The 19,208-nt window shown below is 38.6% G+C and overlaps 1 protein-coding gene across 1 annotated transcript in view; it reads right to left on the reverse strand.

Moving 5' to 3' along the window:
* The window catches only part of Ccdc192 (coiled-coil domain containing 192), a 218,122-nt gene that overhangs the window by 161,482 nt on the left and 37,432 nt on the right, over nucleotides 1–19,208 (reverse strand). The gene's annotated exons all lie outside the window — the stretch shown is intronic.

The following is a 19,208-nucleotide window of genomic DNA, read 5'->3' on the forward strand; positions in this document are numbered from 1 at the left end:
CCTAAAATCAGCAAACTACAGTAACACAGTCACATCAATGTTTATAGCAACTCAGTTCACAGTAGCTAGATTGTGGAACCAACCTAGATGCCCTTCAACAGATGAATGGATAAAGAAACTGTGGTATATATACACAATGGAATACTATTCAGTCATAAAGAAGAAGAATATTATGGCATTTGCAAATAAATGGATGGGATTGGAGAATATCATGCTAAGTGAAATAAGCCAAGCCCAAAAAACCAAAGGCTGAATGTTTTCCCTGAGAAATGGAGAATGATGTATAATTGGGGTTGCAGTGTGGAGAATAAGAGAAGAATAGGGGAACTTTAGAATATGTAGAAGGAAATGAGAGGGAGGGTGTATGAAAAATGGCAGAATGAGACAGACATCATTGCCCTATTTACTTGTATGATTACATGAATGGTATGAATCTACATCGTGTAGAACCATAGAAATGAAATGATGTACCCCATTTGTGTACAATGAATCAAAATGCAGTCTGTAAAAAGTTAAAAGCTAAATAAAATAATAATAATAAAAAAAGAATCAAAGAAAAAAGTTTATAAAATATGTAGAAAACAAATAGCAAAGTCACAGAAACATATCTTTTATTATTAGTAAATATTTATTTATTTGATTATTTATTTATTTATTTATTTTTGGAGGTCTTGGGGATCAAACCCAGGACCTTATGCATGATAACAATTTTAGTAATACTATAATTATAAATGGATTAGACGCACCGATTAAAAGACAGAGACTAAAGGTAAAAAAAAAAATTGATCAAACTATACATTGCTTACAACAGACTCACTTGAGACTCAAAGGAACAAATAATTTGAAAGTAAAAGAGAAAAAGATACTATATGAAAATAGCAGCCAAGAGAAATTAGTGGCTATACTGAAATCAGACAAAATGAACATTATATGAAAAATTTTTTAGACAAAGAATATTGTATATGAATAAAAATATCATCACATCAAGAAGTTAAGAAATTAAAAAGGAATCAAATGACAGGGTCTCAAAATATATAAAGCAACCATTGACAAAATTTAAGGGAAAAATAGTTCAGCAAGAGTAGTTGGAGACTTTTATACCTCCCTTTTAACAATGAATACAACATCTAAACAGAAAACAATTAAGGAAATGTACTTCAACCACACCATAAACCAATTAACCCTAATGGACATAATATACAGAACAATCCCCCCCAAACCAACAGGATATACATTCTTCTAAAGAATGCCCAAAACATTATCCAAGATAGATTATATATTTGTTCACAAAGTAATTCTCAATAAATTTAGTTTGCATATAAAAGGGATGCTTAAAAGGGGTAGTATCTTCAGAATCAGCAAGATTTAGGATATCAAATCATCAGAAATCAAGGGAGAAAAGAGGGATTATGGACACAGGCAGCAATAAGCAACTCAAAAAGGAAAAATTGTTTAAAAATTCATTCATAATAGCATCACAATGGCCAGAAAAAAACACACAAAAAGATGTTCTCCATCATTGGTCATTAAAGAAATACTAATTAAACCATAATGAGATTCCACTCCACACTTACAAAGATGGCTATAACTTTAAAAATAGAAATTAAAAAGTGTTGGTGAGGCTATAAATAGGAATCCTTATATTACTGCTGATAGGAGTGTACAATGGTGCAGCCACTGTGGAAAAAAATGTTGGCTCATTAAAAGTTAAATTTGGGGTTTTCAAGATGGCAGACCAGAGGGTGGCTGCATTTCATGTTGCTCCAGGACACAGGATTCAAAAGAGGAGATAGTGAGAGACTTGGGACCAACTCAAAGCCGCCGGGTGAATCTCTCCCGTTGGGGAGGCGTCCTGGATGGGGCGGTAGCCCCGGAACGCAGGGAATTTGTGAAGTGGAGTTGCTCGGCGAGACGCCCCTCCCTCCGCTGGAGCGGTAAACACGGACCACTGGGATCATCGTAGAGGTGGCTGCTCAGCACAGTGCTTGGACTCGGAGCAACCACTGGGGCTCCGGGAGGCTGCCTGAGGAGGAGCTGCGTGGTGAGCTGTTTGGACTCAGAGCAACCGCTTCTGAACACCGGGGGGTTGCCCGGAGGAAGAGGAGAAGCGCGGCGGGTCGCTTGGTCTAGGAGCGACTGCATCAGAGCTACAGGTGGTTGCCAGAGGAGGAGGCAAGTGGTGAGTTGTTTGGACTCAAAGCGACCGCTCCTAAACACCGGTGGCCTGCCTGGAGGAAGAGCGCGGTGGGTCGCTTGGTCTCCGAGCGACCGCTCCTGAACACCCAGGGGCTACCCCAAGGAGGAAGAGGAACAGGGCGGGTCACTGGGACTTGGAATGACTGCCTAGGGCTATGGGCAGTTTGGCGGGAGGAGGAGAGGTGAAGTGAGTTGCTTGGACTCCTAGTGACTGCGTCGGAACACCGGGCAGCTGTCCGGAGGAAGAGGTGTGTGGCAGGTCTCTGGGTCTCGGAGCTATTGTACCGGGCTCCAGGTGGAGCTCAGAGGAGGGGCCACATAGCCAGGCGATTAGGTACAGAGCAGGGTCCCAGGACCTAGGTGGCTTCTTGCTGGAAGAGTCACACAGAGACACACTTAGGGGCGGAGCGAAGTTTCCAGGACTGCGGGCAGATTGTCTGAGGAGAGGCAGCCTAAGGAGACTCATCTGCGAAGGGTGAGGCTCCCAGGCCCAGGAGGTAGGTCTGGGCCCCTGGGAATATTGCAGAGGAAGGCAGCCCAGCCAAGGCGGTAGTTGTAGATTGAGAGGAACCTCTAGGACGGGAAGTGACCAGCGAGACCTCCCCACTGGGTGAGTCTTCCCTGCCGGGTGAGGTTTTCCCACAAGGACGGTAAAACCAGAGACACAGGCACAAACAGTACTTGCCACAGACCGCAGCCTAGTTCCCCTTTGGATGACCATTGGTCAACAAGTGGAGGCACCTCTGCCCACTCTCAGGGAATATATCCCACATGAAGGTCACCACCCCTAGAGAGGCAGCTTCTTCGTGGAGCACCGCATTAACTTCCCCAAGACTTCAGGCTACTGAAGGATAAGAGGAGATATACTAGCAATCTTCAGGGACATTATAAGTCAATAGAGGAAATCTGCAATATCTTAATGATCCAATGATTCCTGAACAGTATGAGAAAACAAGGGAAGAAAATGCCCCAAACAAATCTAGATGTTACATCAATAAAATCCACCGACAGCATGGTAGTAGAAATGACAGAAAGGGAGTTCAGAATGTACATAATTAAAATGATCAGGGAAGCAAACGAGATGAAAGAGCAAATGCAGGCATTGAATGATTGCACCAATCGACAGTTAAAAGAGCAAATACAGGAAGCAAAAGATCATTTCAATAAAGAGTTAGAGATATTGAAAAAAAACCAAACAGAAATCCTTGAAATGAAGGAAACAATAAACCAAATTAAGAACTCCATAGAAAGCATAACCAATAGGATAGAACACCTGGAAGACAGAACCTCAGATATTAAAGACAAAATATTTAACCTTGAAAACAAAGCTGAACAGAGACGATGGTAAGAAATCATGAACAGAATCTGCAAGAACTATGGGATATCATGAAAAGGCCAAATTTGAGAATTATTGGAATTGAGGAAGGCTTAGAGAAACAAACCAAAGGAATGAACAATCTATTCAATGAAATAATATCAGAAAATTTCCCAAATCTGAAGAATGAAATGGAAAATCAAGTTCAAGAGCCTTATAGGACTCCAAATACACAAAATTACAACAGACCCACACCAAGGCACATTATAATGAAAATACCTAACATACAAAATAAAGACAGAATTTTAAAGGCCGTGAGAGAAAAGAACCAAATTACATTCAGGGGGAAACCAATACGGATATCAGCAGATTTTTCAATCCAGACCCTAAAAGATAGAAGAGCCTGGAACAACATTTTTCAAGCTCTGAAAGACAATGGATGTCAACCAAGAATCTTATACCCAGCAAAACTTACCTTCAAATTTGACGATGAAATAAAATCATTCCATGATAAACAAAAGCTAAAAGAATTTACAAAAAGAAAGCCAGCATTACAGAACATTCTCAGCAAAATATTCCATGAGGAAGAGATAAAAAACAAAGAAGCAAATCAGCAAAGGGAGGAATTATCCTAAAGGAACTGTCAAATAAAGGAGGAACCAAGTTGTGTCAAAAAATAAATAAATAAATAAAATTTAAAAAATGAACCAAATGACCGGGAATACAAATCATATCTCAGTAATAACCCTGAATGTTAATGACCTGAATTCATCAATCAAAAGACATAGACTGGCAGAATGGATTAAAAAGAAAGATCCAATAATATGTTGACTGCAAGAGACTCACCTCAAAGAAAGAGATACCCATAGACTAAAGGTGAAAGGATGGGGAAAAACATACCATGCACATGGACTCAGCAAAAAAGCTGGAGTATCGATCCTCATTTCAGATAATGTGGACTTCAAGCCAAAGTTAGTCAGAAGGGATAAAGGACATTTCATACTGCTTAAGGGAAGCATAAATCAGCAAGATATAACAATCATAAACATCTATGCCCCAAACAGTGGCTCATCCATGTATGTCAAACAAATCCTTCTCAATTTTAGAAACCAAATAGACCATAACACAATAATACTAGGTGATCTTAACACGCCTCTCTCACCACTGGACAGATCTTCCAAACAAAAATTGAACAAAGAAACCATAGATCTCAATAACACAATCAATAATTTAGACTTAACAGACATTTATAGAATATACCATCCAACCAAGAGCGAATACACTTTCTTCTCAGCAGCACATGGATCCTTCTCTAAAATAGACCATATATTATGCCACAAAGCTAATGTCAGCAAATACAAGAAGATAAAGACACTACCTTGTATTCTATCAGATCATAATGGATTGAAGTTAGAAATAAATGAAAGAGTAAAAACAGAAACTACTCCAACACCTGGAGATTGAACAATATGCTATTATATGATGAATGGATAACAGAAGATATTAGGAAGGAAATTAAAAAATTCTTAGAGGTAAATGAGAACAAAGAAACATCATATCAAAATCTCTGGGACACTATGAAACCAGTACTTAGAGGAAAATTTATTTCATGGAGCTCATTTAATAAAAGAAGTAAAACTCAACAAATAAATGACCTAACACTACAGCTCAAAGCCCTAGAAAAAGAAGAACAGACCAAGACCAAAAGTAGTAGAAGACAGGAAATAGTTACACTCAGAGCTGAAATCAACGAAATTGAAACAAAAGAAACAATACAAAAAATTGACAAAATAAATAGTTGGTTCTTCGAAAAAATAAACAAAATTGATAAACCCTTAGCTACACTAACAAAGAGAAGATGAGAGAAAACCCAAATCACTAAAATTCGGAATGAACAAGGAAATATCACAACAGACACGACTGAAATACAAAACATAATTAGAAGATATTTTGAAAATCTATACTCCAACAAAATAGAAAATTTCAAAGACATCAACAGGTTTCTAGAGACATATGAATTGCCTAAACTGAACGAGGAGGACATACACAATTTAAATAGACCAATTTCAAGTAATGAAATAGAAGAAGTCATCAAAAGCCTACCAACAAAGAAAAGTCCAGGACCAGATGGGTTCTCAGCCGAGTTCTACAAAACCTTTAAAGAAGAGCTCATTCCAATACTTCTCAAAGTATTCCATAAAATAAAAGAGGAGGGAACCCTCCCAAACTCATTCTATGAAGCCAATATTACCCTGACACCTAAACCAGACAGAGACACATCAAGGAAAGAAAATTTCAGACCAATATCCTGAATGAACATCGATGCAAAAATTCTAAACAAAATTTTAGCAAATCACATACAAAAACATATTAAAAAGATAGTGCAAAATTTTAGCAAATCGCATAAAAAAGCATATTAAAAAGATAGTGCACCATGATCAAGTGGGTTTCATCCCAGGGATGCAAGGTTGGTTCAACATCAGGAAATCAATAAATGTAATTCACCATATCAATAGATTTAAAGTCAAGAATCACATGATTATTTCAATAGATGCAGAAAAAGCATTTGATAAAATACAGCACCCCTTCATGCTCAAAACACTAGAAAAAATAGGGATAGTGGGAACATTCCTTAACATTGTAAAGGCCATCTATGCTAAGCCCATGGCTAATATCATTCTAAATGGTGAAAAACTGAAAGCATTCCCCCTAAAAACTGGAACAAGGCAGGGATGCCCTCTTTCACCACTTCTTTTCAATATCGTCCTTGAAACTCTAGCCAGAGCAATTAGACAGACCAAAGAAATTAAAGGGATACGAATAGGAAAAGAAGAACTCAAACTATCCCTATTTGCTGATGATATGATTATATACTTAGAGGAACCAGGAAATTCCACCAGAAAACTTTTAGATCTCATTAGTGAATTCAGTAAAGTAGCGGGATATAAGATCAATGCACATAAATCTAATGCATTTTTATACATAAGTGATGAGTCTTCGGAAAGAAAAATTAGGAAAACTACCCCATTCACAATAGCATCGAAAAAAATAAAATACTTGGGAATCAATCTCAGAAAAGAGGTGAAAGGCCTCTACAATGAGAACTACAGAACACTACAGAAAGAAATTGAAGAAAACCTTAGAAGATGGAAAGATCTCCCATGTTCTTGGATAGGAAGAATTAATATTGTCAAAATGGCCATACTACCAAAAGTGCTATACAGATTCAATGCAATTCCAATTAAAATCCCAATGATGTACCTTACAGAAATAGAGCAAGCAATTATGAAATTCATCTGGAAGAATAAAAAACCCAGAATAGCTAAAGCAATCCTTGGCAGAGTGAAGCAGGGGGTATCGCAATACCAGATCTTCAACTCTACTACAAAGCAATAGTAACAAAAACGGCATGGTATTGGTACCAAAATAGAAAGGTGGATCAATGGTACAGAATAGAGGACATGGACACAAACCCAAATAAATACAGTTTTCTCATACTAGACAAAGGGGCCAAAAATATGCAATGGAGAAAAGATAGCCTCTTCAACAAATGGTGCTGGGAGAATTGGAAATTCATATGCAACAGAATGAAACTAAACCCATATCTCTCACCATGCACAAAACTAAACTCAAAATGGATTAAGGACCTCAGAATCAGACCAGAGACCTTGCATCTTATAGAAGAAAAAGTATGTCCAGAGCTTCAACATGTCGGCTTAGGACCAGACTTCCTCAACAGGACTCCCATAGCACAAGAAATAAAAGCAAGAATCAATAACTGGGATAGATTCAAACTAAAAAGCTTTCTCTCAGCAAAGGAAACTATCAGCAATGCAAAGAAGAAAGAGCCTACAGAGTGGGAGAAAATCTTTGCCAATCATACTTCAGATAGAGCACTAATCTCCAGAATCTATAAAGAACTCAAAAAACTCTACACTAAGAATGCAAATAATCCAATCGACAAATGGGCTAAGGAAATGAATAGACACTTCACAGAATATCTACAAGCAATCAACAAACATATGGAAAAATGTTCAACATCTCTAGTAATAAGAGAAATGCAAATCAAAACCACCCTAAGATTCCATCTCACCCCAATTAGAATGGCGATTATCAAGAATACAAGCAACAATAGGTGTTGGCGAGGATGTGGGGAGAAAGGTACACTCATACATTGCTGGTGGGGCTGCAAATTAGTGCAGCCACTCTGGAAAGCAGTGTGGAGACTCCTTAGAAAACTTGGAATGGAACCACCATTTGACCCAGCTATCCCACTCCTTGGCCTATACCCAAAGGACTTAAAATCAGCATACTACAGAGATACAGTCACATCAATGTTCATAGCTGCTCAGTTCACAATAGCCAGATTGTGGAACCAACCTAGATGTCCTTCAGTTGATGAATGGATAAAGAAACTGTGGTATATATATACAATGGAATATTACTCAGCCATAAAGAATGATAAAATTATGGAATTTGTAGGCAAATGGATGAAATTGGAGAATATCATGCTAAGTGAGATAAGCCAATCTCAAAAATCCAAAGGACGAATGATATTGCTAATAAGTGGATGATGACACATAATGGGGGGTGGGAGGGGTTAGTGTTAGGGTTAGAGTTAGCGTTAGGGAGGGGGCAAGAATGGAGGAAGGAAGGACTGTATAGAGGGAAAGAGGGGTGGGTGGGGTGGGGGGGAAGGGGAAAAATAACAGAATGAATCAAACAACATTACCCTATGTAAATTTATGATTACACAAATGGTATGCCTTTACGCCATGTACAAACAGAGAAACAACATGCATCCCATTTGTTTACAATAAAAAAAGAGGAAAAAAATAAACAGAGAAGCATAAAGCAAAAAAAAAAAAAGTTAAATTTGGAGCATATGATCTAAGAATTCCACTCCTAGATATATACCAAAGAAAAATGAAAGCACATATCCAGAGAAATCTGTATACAAATATCAATAGCAGGGTTATTCATAATAGTTAAAAGGCAAAAAATGAATGTCCATCAACAGATGGATAAACAAAGTTCATTATATAGGATAGAATATTATTCAAACATAAAAAGGAATGAATTACTGATACTTGTTAAAATTCGAATGAACCTCAAAAACATATCAAGTGAAAGAAATCACATAAAAGGACATATGTTATGATTCCTTTTGCATGAAATATGCAGGATAGGAAAATCTGCAGAAGAAGAGAGTAGATTAGTGATTATCTGAGAATTGAAGGAAAGGAACATGGAGAATACTTAATAGTTAAAAGTATTTGGGAGTTTTAAAAAAATGTTGGAATTTGAGAGTGTTTGGTGGTTGTACAAAATTGGGAATGCATGTCACTGGGGTATAAGTTTTAAAATAGCTAACTGAATTATTGTAACTTTCATCTCCATTAAAAAATAAAGATTAAATAAAATGATTCTCAAGGCAGCTTTCAGGTACAGAAAATTGTTAGCAGTACATCTACTGAGTGAGTGTTCTTAGGGGGAAAATCACAGAAATGGATTGACTGGTTTCATCTTAAATTCATGTATATAAATCTCAAACAAGTACTTAATTCTGCCCTGAAATCTAAATACCATTACCTTTTTCTCTTAGTAAGATGACTTTCCTCCTCTCTGAGATAACTATTTCTCCTGACTCCTCCTCAATATTATTTCATACTACTTCCTCGTTAAAATTCTACCCCCAACCCATATCCCAAATAAGGAACTCATGAATAATTCACTAAAGGAATGTATACATCCCTTGCTATAGCAGGTACCTGTTCCCAGTGGGTGCTTCTCTGTTTACTCCTTGCTAACAGAAACCCAGTTTGCACTTGCCACAGTCATGCCTTGAAAGGAGCCTGGCCTTGTCTAGCCCTAGGGCTTGAATCACGATTGAACTGACATGCCTTGTTCATCTCATCCCCAGGTCAAGAGATTGCTTTAGGAATGGACATACAGTGCAGGAGAGACTCCTGAGGCTCATGAACGATTTGCCAGATTTTTAAAAAGACACCAAGGAGGAAGCATATGTCTTTTCATCAAATGGTGTCTGCACTGCATGTACTGCTCAAAATTGTTGCAAATCTTACATGTATGACCCAGCTGACATATTGAGGATGATAGAGCAAAGGATGGATTGTACTTGTGTTCTAGGTGATATTGTTGAACCACTGAATTAACCAACTCTGAATCTTCCCTCTATTGGCATCATATCTTTTATTTTGCTCCCTTTCCCACACCATTTTACAACCTAGGTTGCTAGCCCTCAAACTTCCAAGTCAAGTCATTGGTCCATTGCTATCAGCCCGTGAAATTCCACCACTTAAGAATAACTCCCCTCCATTCTCTCTCTCTATCCCTTTCCCCTCTCTCTCTCTCTTTCTCTCTCTCTCTCTTATCCTGCGGGCAGACACTCTGCCTGTCCGCTTAATAAAATCTCTTGCATAAGTTCCCACCTCCGTAGTGGTTTCTGGGTGCTTTCACCCTCCTGTAGGTTTATTGTTTTGTGAGATGACAGCTGACCCTATTACATTTATTTAATTGATTTTCTGTTGCTTGAAGAGAAAGTATCCCTACTGAACAAATGAAGAAGATATTCTGATTATCAATGACCAGTCCTTTCATCAGGCTTTGAACCCTTCATCTCTTCCTCTGAACAAAACCTTTGCTTCAGTAACTTCTGCACCCCACCACCATTCAATCTGTGTGTTCTATATCCACTCCCTCTGGCCAGGAATACTGTGATACACAGTCACAGGGTTGTTACAAGATTGGCATCAGGAAGAGTTCTCCAGATAAGGCAGATAGAAAAATGAGCCATTTGCAGCATATCTGGTGGATGTTCAAAATAATTACACCCTTATGTGTGCGTGGTGTGGTAGTTGTGTATATGTGTGTAAGGAGAAAGGATTGATATATGGATGGATGGATAGATAGATAGATAGATAGATAGATAGATAGATAGATAGATAGATAGATATTCCTATGGAAAGAGAGCAGACAGCAGCCTCAATTATATTTCTCTTTCTATCTGACTTCTTCCCTTCACTCTACTGAAACTGATCTTGTCAAGGTTACTTTTGATTTTCCTTTCAGCAAAGGCAATGGACAATTTTCTGACCATCTTATTCAAACAAGTAAAAATAGTATGCATTTGAGCATTCTGTGTCTCTTAAAACACTTCTCTTTCTGGTTTCAGGACAAAATTTTTTTTTATTTCCTCCTAATTCTCAGTTTCCTTGACTGGATTTTCCTCTTCTTCTATCTTCTTAATACTGAAATCTGAGGGTTCAGCCCTGGTTCCTCCTCTCTGCTTTATCTACAAGGCCATATAGTGGTCTCATTAGGTCCCCTGTTTTAAAAAACTAGCCATGTGTAGTGTCTCTCAAGTTTTTTATGGACAACTCCTCAGCTTTTATATATATATATATGCACATATATATATATGTGAGATATACAGGAGATAGACTATATATAGGAGATATACAGTAGATAGAATATATATAGGAGATATACATATATATGATACAGGATATACAACTTTGTATAGGATATATATATATGTAAGTATGTATACACACACACATATAACCTATATCTCCTATATATATAAAACTCTGAAGAATATTTATATATGTTGTTATACGTAACAACCTACTTAATATTGTCACTTTAATGCATACCACACATCTCAGAATTAATGTGTTCAAAACTCATACCTTATTCCTTTCCCAGATTTCCTTTTCTCAAATGGCACTACCCATTCAAATGTTTAAGCCACAAAACTTAATACTTCTCTTTCCCTGATCATTCACAGAGTAAAATTATGAAAACCATCCCATTATGTAACATGCCTTTTCATAGTCACTTGTCTCCTCTCATTATCTGTGCTTTTAGATTTTCTGTTCCACGACCTACACACATATATATGCAGCAAGTAATACTGTAGAATAGATTTCCAGTGTTGCTAAAAAAAACACACACACAAAAATAGTGTTGCCAAACCTTGCAGAGCTCATGCTACAGAAAAAAAGTTCCTTACTTCAAAAAAGAAAAGCTTCCCTTGTGCTAAATGCTTTGCAAGCTGACTTGAACTAGTACTACAAATTATAAAACTCCCCGGCAATAAATAACAGAGGCAAACATTTTAAAAATTACCTACACTACCTGTGGAATGGACAAGAATCTCTAGGTCTGAAGATGCATTTAGCTGATGACACTGGTTTGGTCTCATTTCAATTTTACAGTTAAAACAAACAACAAATTCCTCATCCTATCCCTATCCTCATAGTAGACAAAGCAGACTTTTACATTTATTAATATTTCTGCTTTAAACAGGTTATTTCCAGTCACTTCTATGTTCATGTACATCTTAAAATAGGTCTCAAATAGGCCTCCAAAGGCCCATAATTGAGAAGCATCGTTACCCTGAATTAGGCTGCTAAGGCTTCTATAAAAGAATACCACACACTGGGTGGTGTAAACAACAGGAATTCATTGTCTCACAGGTCTGGAGGCTACAAGGGAGGTCAAGGTGTCAGCAGTGCTGGTTCCTCCTGAGGGTTGTGAGGAATCTCTCTTCAGGACCTCTCCCCTGGCTTCCGGTGGTTTGCAGTATTCTTGGGCATTCCTTGACTTGTTGAGGCAACTCTTGGTCTCTGCATTTATCTTCACAGGGAGTTCTCTCTGTGCCCAAATTCCCACCCTTTACATGGATATCAGTTATCTTGGATTAGGAGCTCACCCTACTCTGGTGTGGCCTCATCTTAACTAATGTCTAAAATGACCCTATTTCCAAAGTCATGGTCTCAGTTACTGGAAGTTAGAACATCAACAATAAATTTTATCAGGATACAATTCAACCCATAACACCTCCAAATTATTCTGGAGAAAAACCCTGAATAATAAAGAAACATGTAAGCTCTGAGTGAAAATAGAAATATTTACCCAAAGGTCAGTCAATAATTGAAATATGAAGTAAGAGGTCAAGGTCAGAGATTCCTAAGATTCCTTTAATCTGCAAAGTTCCCTCAGTAGATAAGAGTACTAAAGAGAAATTAAGAGACATGGGAAAAGGTGAAGCAATTCATCACTGACTTGGAGGTAAAGGCCAATGCTTGGATATAAAAGTCAAAAAGCTATCATGTCAGGTTCTGAGAAATTAAAGTCAACTTGATATTGGACACAAAGTAATTAAAAAGAAGCAGAACTACTGTTGCCAGGTTCAATGGGGATTGCTCTTAAAATAGACACTTGAGTGTACAAGAAATACCACATTTTAAATTTTCTGTAAATTCTATTTATTTCAACTTAAAGTCCCCATCGCTAGGCATTCTTGAGGATACTCCATCCTGAGGTCACTCATCCATCTCGAAGACGTGTATATCCTCAGGGTGCTCTTGTGTCCCACTGGTCCTCCCTCAGAACCCTTTGTCCCCAGGCATCGATCCTGCAGGTGTGCTTACTGCGCAGCTTCACTGCTGGGGCCTAGGACCCATTCCTAGAACATAGCCAGTCGCGCTGGGCTCGGCATACATGCAGAGCAATTTCATGGGACAGGAACAGGCTTCCCCTGCTGGTGAGATGCACAGAGTGGGCTCCCCACTCACCAGCTTGGGAGAAATACTTTTAGCTTTCTGTGAGTTTCTCTCAATCATCTCCCTTTTCTGCAAAGTCCCTTTAAATATATTTGATGAGTTTAGGTTTTTGAAAACAAAAATTAGGAAACTTCTGAAAAAGTCCTCTGAAATTAGGAAATACAGAGTCCCCTGCACCCTTCCAATGAGGAAGGCAACTGATTCCAAATGAATTTTAACAGGCAGTGATTGTTCCCATCAGAACAGAATTAAAATTCCACTTATTGCTTCTTTACAGTGTGTGCGTGGCAGCAGGGTAGCAAAGAAAACACAAAACATCCAAGACAAGCCCAGAGGAATCAAATATGGGGAAGGGATGTGGGAAGGAGACCTCACACTCCAAACCTCAGGATGGTGCAGCTCATCGTATTACAAAGGGAAGCCATTCAGAGGAACTTTTTGAGGCTAACCAAAGGAGTGAAACTAAAGAGTTTGTACTTTTCTTTTTAAATATAGAACAAAAGCACAAACAGAAACTAAGGGAACTTGAAGCAAGAAGTAGACATCCCAACTTGGATGAGGTAGAACAAAGACAGCATGGGATCCACAGAACTCCCAGGAACTGAAGTAAAAATTCAGACTAGATCAATACTCTCCATTAGTCAGACAAGTGAGTTTTTTGTTGTTGTTGCTATTATTAACCAATTTTTTAGAGAGAAAGAAATGAAAATTGACTTTATAAATCACTGTAATCCTCTCTGGAGTTTTTACCATGTGCATTTGCATATTGCACTCTGAGAAATCAGATGTTTTCAACAAATGCCTCTCTGGTGTTCACCAGGTTAAGGAACCCTCCCCAGAGGTGTTTTTCCTTGACTAAGTAGATGGAAAACCATCCACTGAAACCAAGACTGGAAGCCATATCAGGCACAGCCAGAGGTCAGCCTCTGCCTTCACCTCCCTTATGCATTTTGAGGGAGACATAATTCTGCCCCATATGCTGTGAATTTAGAATATCGTGCTAAGTGAAATAAGCCAAACTGAGAAACTCAAAGGACAGAAACCCTCATATGCAGATGCTAGAACAAAATAAAGGAAAAAGGAGGAGGGAAGGATAGGATAACATAAAGAACCAATCAAATATAAATTAATAGGTATGTGAAAGGAAGTCAAATAGAGTAGAGGAAGGAGAATGAGAGAGGGGAGGGAGGATGGGAGGAAAAGGGGGGGGAATCATGAATTGAAATCAATTTCCACCCAACTACTATGCATAACTATAAAGTGCTAATAAAAATAAATAAAAATAAAATATCCTCCTTCAAAAAATGATACCATCAGAGATCGGAAATGCAATAGCAACACAGGGCATATGTCAGTGGGCTGAGGTTGTGAAATGGGTTTAAGACGATGAAGACAGGATATAGGGAGGAAAGTTCAATGAGAAGGAAGAACAAAATAGCTTCTGGTCACAAGTACCCCAGGGGAGGGGACGAGGATGACAGAAGAGGCTCTCGGCATGGGCAACTTTCTTTCAAGCACAGTCTTGTGGATATGAATTAGGAGCATTTTTATTTCACTGATTACCTCCCACTCACTGAGGGAAGCTTTCTGCTCAATGATATAGTGTCCAAATGTCCAGGTTTCCCAGCAACTGAGGGGGTTCCCCTCCTTAAGGGTTCTGTTTAGCACCCATTATTTAGTTTTATTAACCAAACATTTTAAATTACTGCTCATTTATGTGATGGTGGTTTCCATCATGGTTCATGTTCCCAAATAACTTGGTCCTTACAGCATGTGCTACAGTCACTGGATCAAAAGCTTGTAGAGTTTTTCATTCTCAGGACATCTTTATATTAATTGTTGAGGACCTTAAAGAGCTTTCATTCATGATGTTATTTACTATATTAGAAATTGAAACTTAGAAATTTAAAAAGTACTTCTATTAATCCACTTAAAAACAATAAATTCATGTTAACATAAAAACAAATTTTAATTAGAAACCACTCCTTTCTAAAACAAAACAAAAAGAAAATGAGAAGAGTGCTCTTGTTTTACATTTGCATATTACATTAATGTCTGGTTCAGTAGAGGGGAGCTGGATTCTCATATCTGTTTCTGTATCAAAGTGTCATGTAGAATCTGAAGAACATGAGTCTGAGAGACCAGAATGCATTTAAAAAATGTGAATAAGCACTCTACTGTCATGTATATCTACAAAGAACAAATAATAAAAAATGTCAATAACTTGTGGATATTGTTGTTTGAAGTTTTAACTTTAATGCTCACAGCCTCCAGGGGTCCCAAGACCTGTTTTGCAAATCTCTGCCCTGAACAGCAGTCACTAATCGTACACTTAAATAACATTGAGAGAATTGCGTTTGTCTAACTCTGAATTTAAACTTTAAACTGCTCCAGTGGCTAATAAATGAGATCTTTATTCATACAACACAGGGTCATCCAAAAATTTCTCTCTGAAGTTCCCAGAACTGAAAAATGGCTAGAAATACTCATTTTGAGAAATGAGTTTAAGGATCTGTGGAGACCAGACTATGTGCTCTCTGAGTTATTCCATGAACAGCAGTTTTCAGGCTGTGCCCAAACCTGAATTACTCCATTTTTGTAAAGCATGTGTTTGCCATAAACTACTCCATTTTGAGTTTAAGTACTGAGATGGAATGGTTACACACCTTGTTAATACAAGTAAGCAATCGCCATATGCCTGGTACAACTTTAAGGCATAAACTGATAAATTAATTGTGCTAACAAGAAAAACCACCCATGAACTTATCAAATTAATCATAAGTATACCAATGCATGGGTGCATCAAACTCATATGGGAAAAATCAGCTCCACAAGCTTATTGAACACATAAAACACCAAATGATGCAGTTCCCTCACTCAAGAACCACAGGAGGAGGAGCACTCTGATACTGGACATGGCAGCACCCTGACCCCATCACCCGGTCACTTATCAGAAGCCTTGCCCAAGAAGATTGCCATAGCCATGAACCTCCAAATCTCTATTCCTGGGCTTTAGCAGACTGCAGTTTCTCCTGCTCATGACAACCATGCACGTCACTCCAAGATGACATCTCAAGCTGACACTCCAAACTGCCACCATCAGAACCTTGGTCTAGAATAAGCTGCTGAACTTTGACAGCTCTGCACCCCCAGTGAATTCTTTGGCTGATTCCTAATTTTATCTGACCACCTACAGTGACCCTGCATTATCTCTGCCCTCCTCTTTGCTCTCAGTTCAGCCTCCTAAACCCCTGTGGCTGCCTTAACCCTTTCCTAGCCTTTCTGTAATCCTGCATAGACATGTGAACCTGTGTGTGTGAAGTTTGATGAGTGTTACAGATATCAGAAATTAAGATTTGGATGAAAGAACCTGTGATTGCCTGGCTTATAACTACCAGGTGACCCACACGTATTCAGTGAACTACCACTGATGGAAGTGTTGTAGTCTGTGAATTTATTGTTTTTCAATAAATTTTGTCATTGTGGAAAGACACAAATGTTTGGTCTATGTTAATGACATACCATTCTCACAACAGGATCTGTAATAGCAAAGGATTACAGGATTCAGAAGACCTAAATGAAGAAATCCAAATGATAAAACTTCAATGGAGACTCCAAAACTAAGTGGTAAATTGAGCCTACATGGAGTCTCCCTTAGGAAATGAATCATCTTTAACATCCAGTGACTCAAATAATAGATAGCTGGGATGATCACAGATCACATAGTCCTTGAAACTTAGGATCAATCTCTAATCCTACTTTCCAGGCAGCCCTTACACTTAATCACCAAATCCAGCTCTTATGTATTTCTTATCTCTGTCCTCTTCTACCTCTGATTTAGGTCCTTCCCTTTCTGAACCAAATTTTTGCAAGAGCCCACACATTGATATGTCTGTCTCTGATCTCTCAAATCTGTTCTCAGTATCCTGAGAGTTTTCCCTCTTGCATACAAATCTGCATATGCTTCCTTTAAACCCTTCCATAGCTCCTCATTGCCAACAGGTCAACTCAAAGTGTGACAATGGAAAGGACATGGGTTTTGACATCAGAGAGACAAGTGGATGAACTCTAACTTGATTTGGGACCTCAGGGGCATTGGTATCTGAACTTCCACCTTGGGGTGTATGGTGTACTAGTAGATGCACACAAGTTCAATTGGTGGAGAATGGGAGATGGGAGAGTTCATGAGGGCACCTAGGAAGGACATCTCAACCTAACTTGAAGGAGGAAGAAAAGCATTTTGGGAACAGTGGTGTCTAACTAAAGATGTTGGGAGTGTTTTTTGTTTTTGTTTTTGTTTTTGTTTTTTTGGATAATGAGAAAGGGGGTGAGAGGAGGAGGTAGAGCAGAGCAGAGAAATTCTAGGCAGAAGCAGAGGGAAAACTATGTTACTTAAAATTTGACTCCAAGGAACAATGCCTTTGTTTATTTCTTAATAGAAAGAAGTAGCATATTCAAGAACTGAAAATGATGTGAGACCGGGCTTGGTATAAGACAGTTAGAGAAATAAATAAAATAGGTGATCAGATAAAAAGGGATTGTAAGAGCACAGATTTGAGTTGGACAATAAAAGGGGCTAAGTTAGAATTTTAAGCTGTGAAAAAACATGGAATACGTACTACATAATTTTCACCCTGACTACTGCTGAGGAGTCATAATTAGGGTCAAGTTAGAATCAGTTTCTGGGGATGGTGGCCTGGATAAGGGTGATGATAGTGAAGACAGAAAACAAAAACCAAAAATCAATGAACTTGAGAACTTTTGGGGAGGCACCCTTCATCATTGTACTCAGCAACTGATGGGATATGGGGAAAGGAAGGGCAAAGAATCAAAGCAGCACTGATTTCTGATTTTAACCATAAGGTAGCTCATGACCTCTTACTGGCCTAGCAGATATGAGAGAAGAAAGAGGTTTGGGACAGAAAGCTGATGAGTTGAATTTTGGGGGAGATCTTGAGTTGACCTGTAAGAACCCAGGTGAAACTGCTCAGGGGGCAGTTAGATCATCAGGTCGAGGGACAGGAGGAAGACCTGGACTAACAAGGAAGACTTGGTCATCTTCAGCAGATCATATGCCCTAAAACCAGTGTGCAGAGAAGGAGCAGGCAAATATGTAGTCCACAGGGGAATTTTCATCATTTGCAAAAGGGCAAATATGATTTTCAAGAACTGGAGGAGAATTAATGAGTTAAATATATGGGACTAGCAGGAGGCCTAGCTCACAAAAGGGCTCAATAAATATTTACAGAAAGAATAAATGAATAATTGAATGAGAGCCTATACCTAACTGCTGTAGTTTGGATATGGCCTGTTTGTGTGCTGAAAGTTTGCTCCCCAGTGTTGCAGTGTTGAGGTGGGAAAACCTTCGAGAGGTAGAGCCCAGCGGAATGTACTTAGGTCATGGGGACTCTCCTCACGCCCCTCTCATAAATGGAGTAATATTGCCTCGCAGGAGTGAATTAGGTTGTTGATGGATAGTTCTCTCTGGAATGACTTACTATAAGTGAGTTGAGAACCTCCCTTGAATATCTCTTCTGCACATGCTACCCATCAATTTCCTATACACTCTTGCTTTTGTGGTGCCACTACCATGAGGCCTTCACCATAGCCAAGCAGATTCTGGTACCATGCTCTTGAACCTCCAAAACTGTGAGCTAAAGAAACTACTTTTCTTTATGAAGTATCTACCCTCAGGTATTTTGTTATAGCAACACGAAATGGGCAAAGATAGTACTTCCTATTTTACTTTTAAACACTAAGAAAAATGAAAGTGAGTTCACCATCTCAGAGAAAACCTGAAATGCAGGTTGAACCCATACAGAGACACCTGCTCATATCAGCAGAGCCATGACTCTTAGGAAACAAGGCCTTTTGCTTTTTCTTATATTGGAAAATCACATTAATTAGCACCCTGTCAGCTATTTAAACTGACCTCTGTTTGATCTTGACATTTACAAGCAAAAGGAAGTCTTTAGTTATGTAACAGGCCAGCAGTCCACACATCCATCCTGTGACAACAGTAACAACAGAAGCTGATTTTTCATTGTGCCTAACTCTGAATCAACACATCATTTCAGCAGCTTGTATTTTTTCCCTTGCATTCT

Source organism: Sciurus carolinensis, chromosome 6 (assembly GCF_902686445.1).
Source record: "Sciurus carolinensis chromosome 6, mSciCar1.2, whole genome shotgun sequence".
Classification (NCBI taxonomy): domain Eukaryota; kingdom Metazoa; phylum Chordata; class Mammalia; order Rodentia; family Sciuridae; genus Sciurus; species Sciurus carolinensis.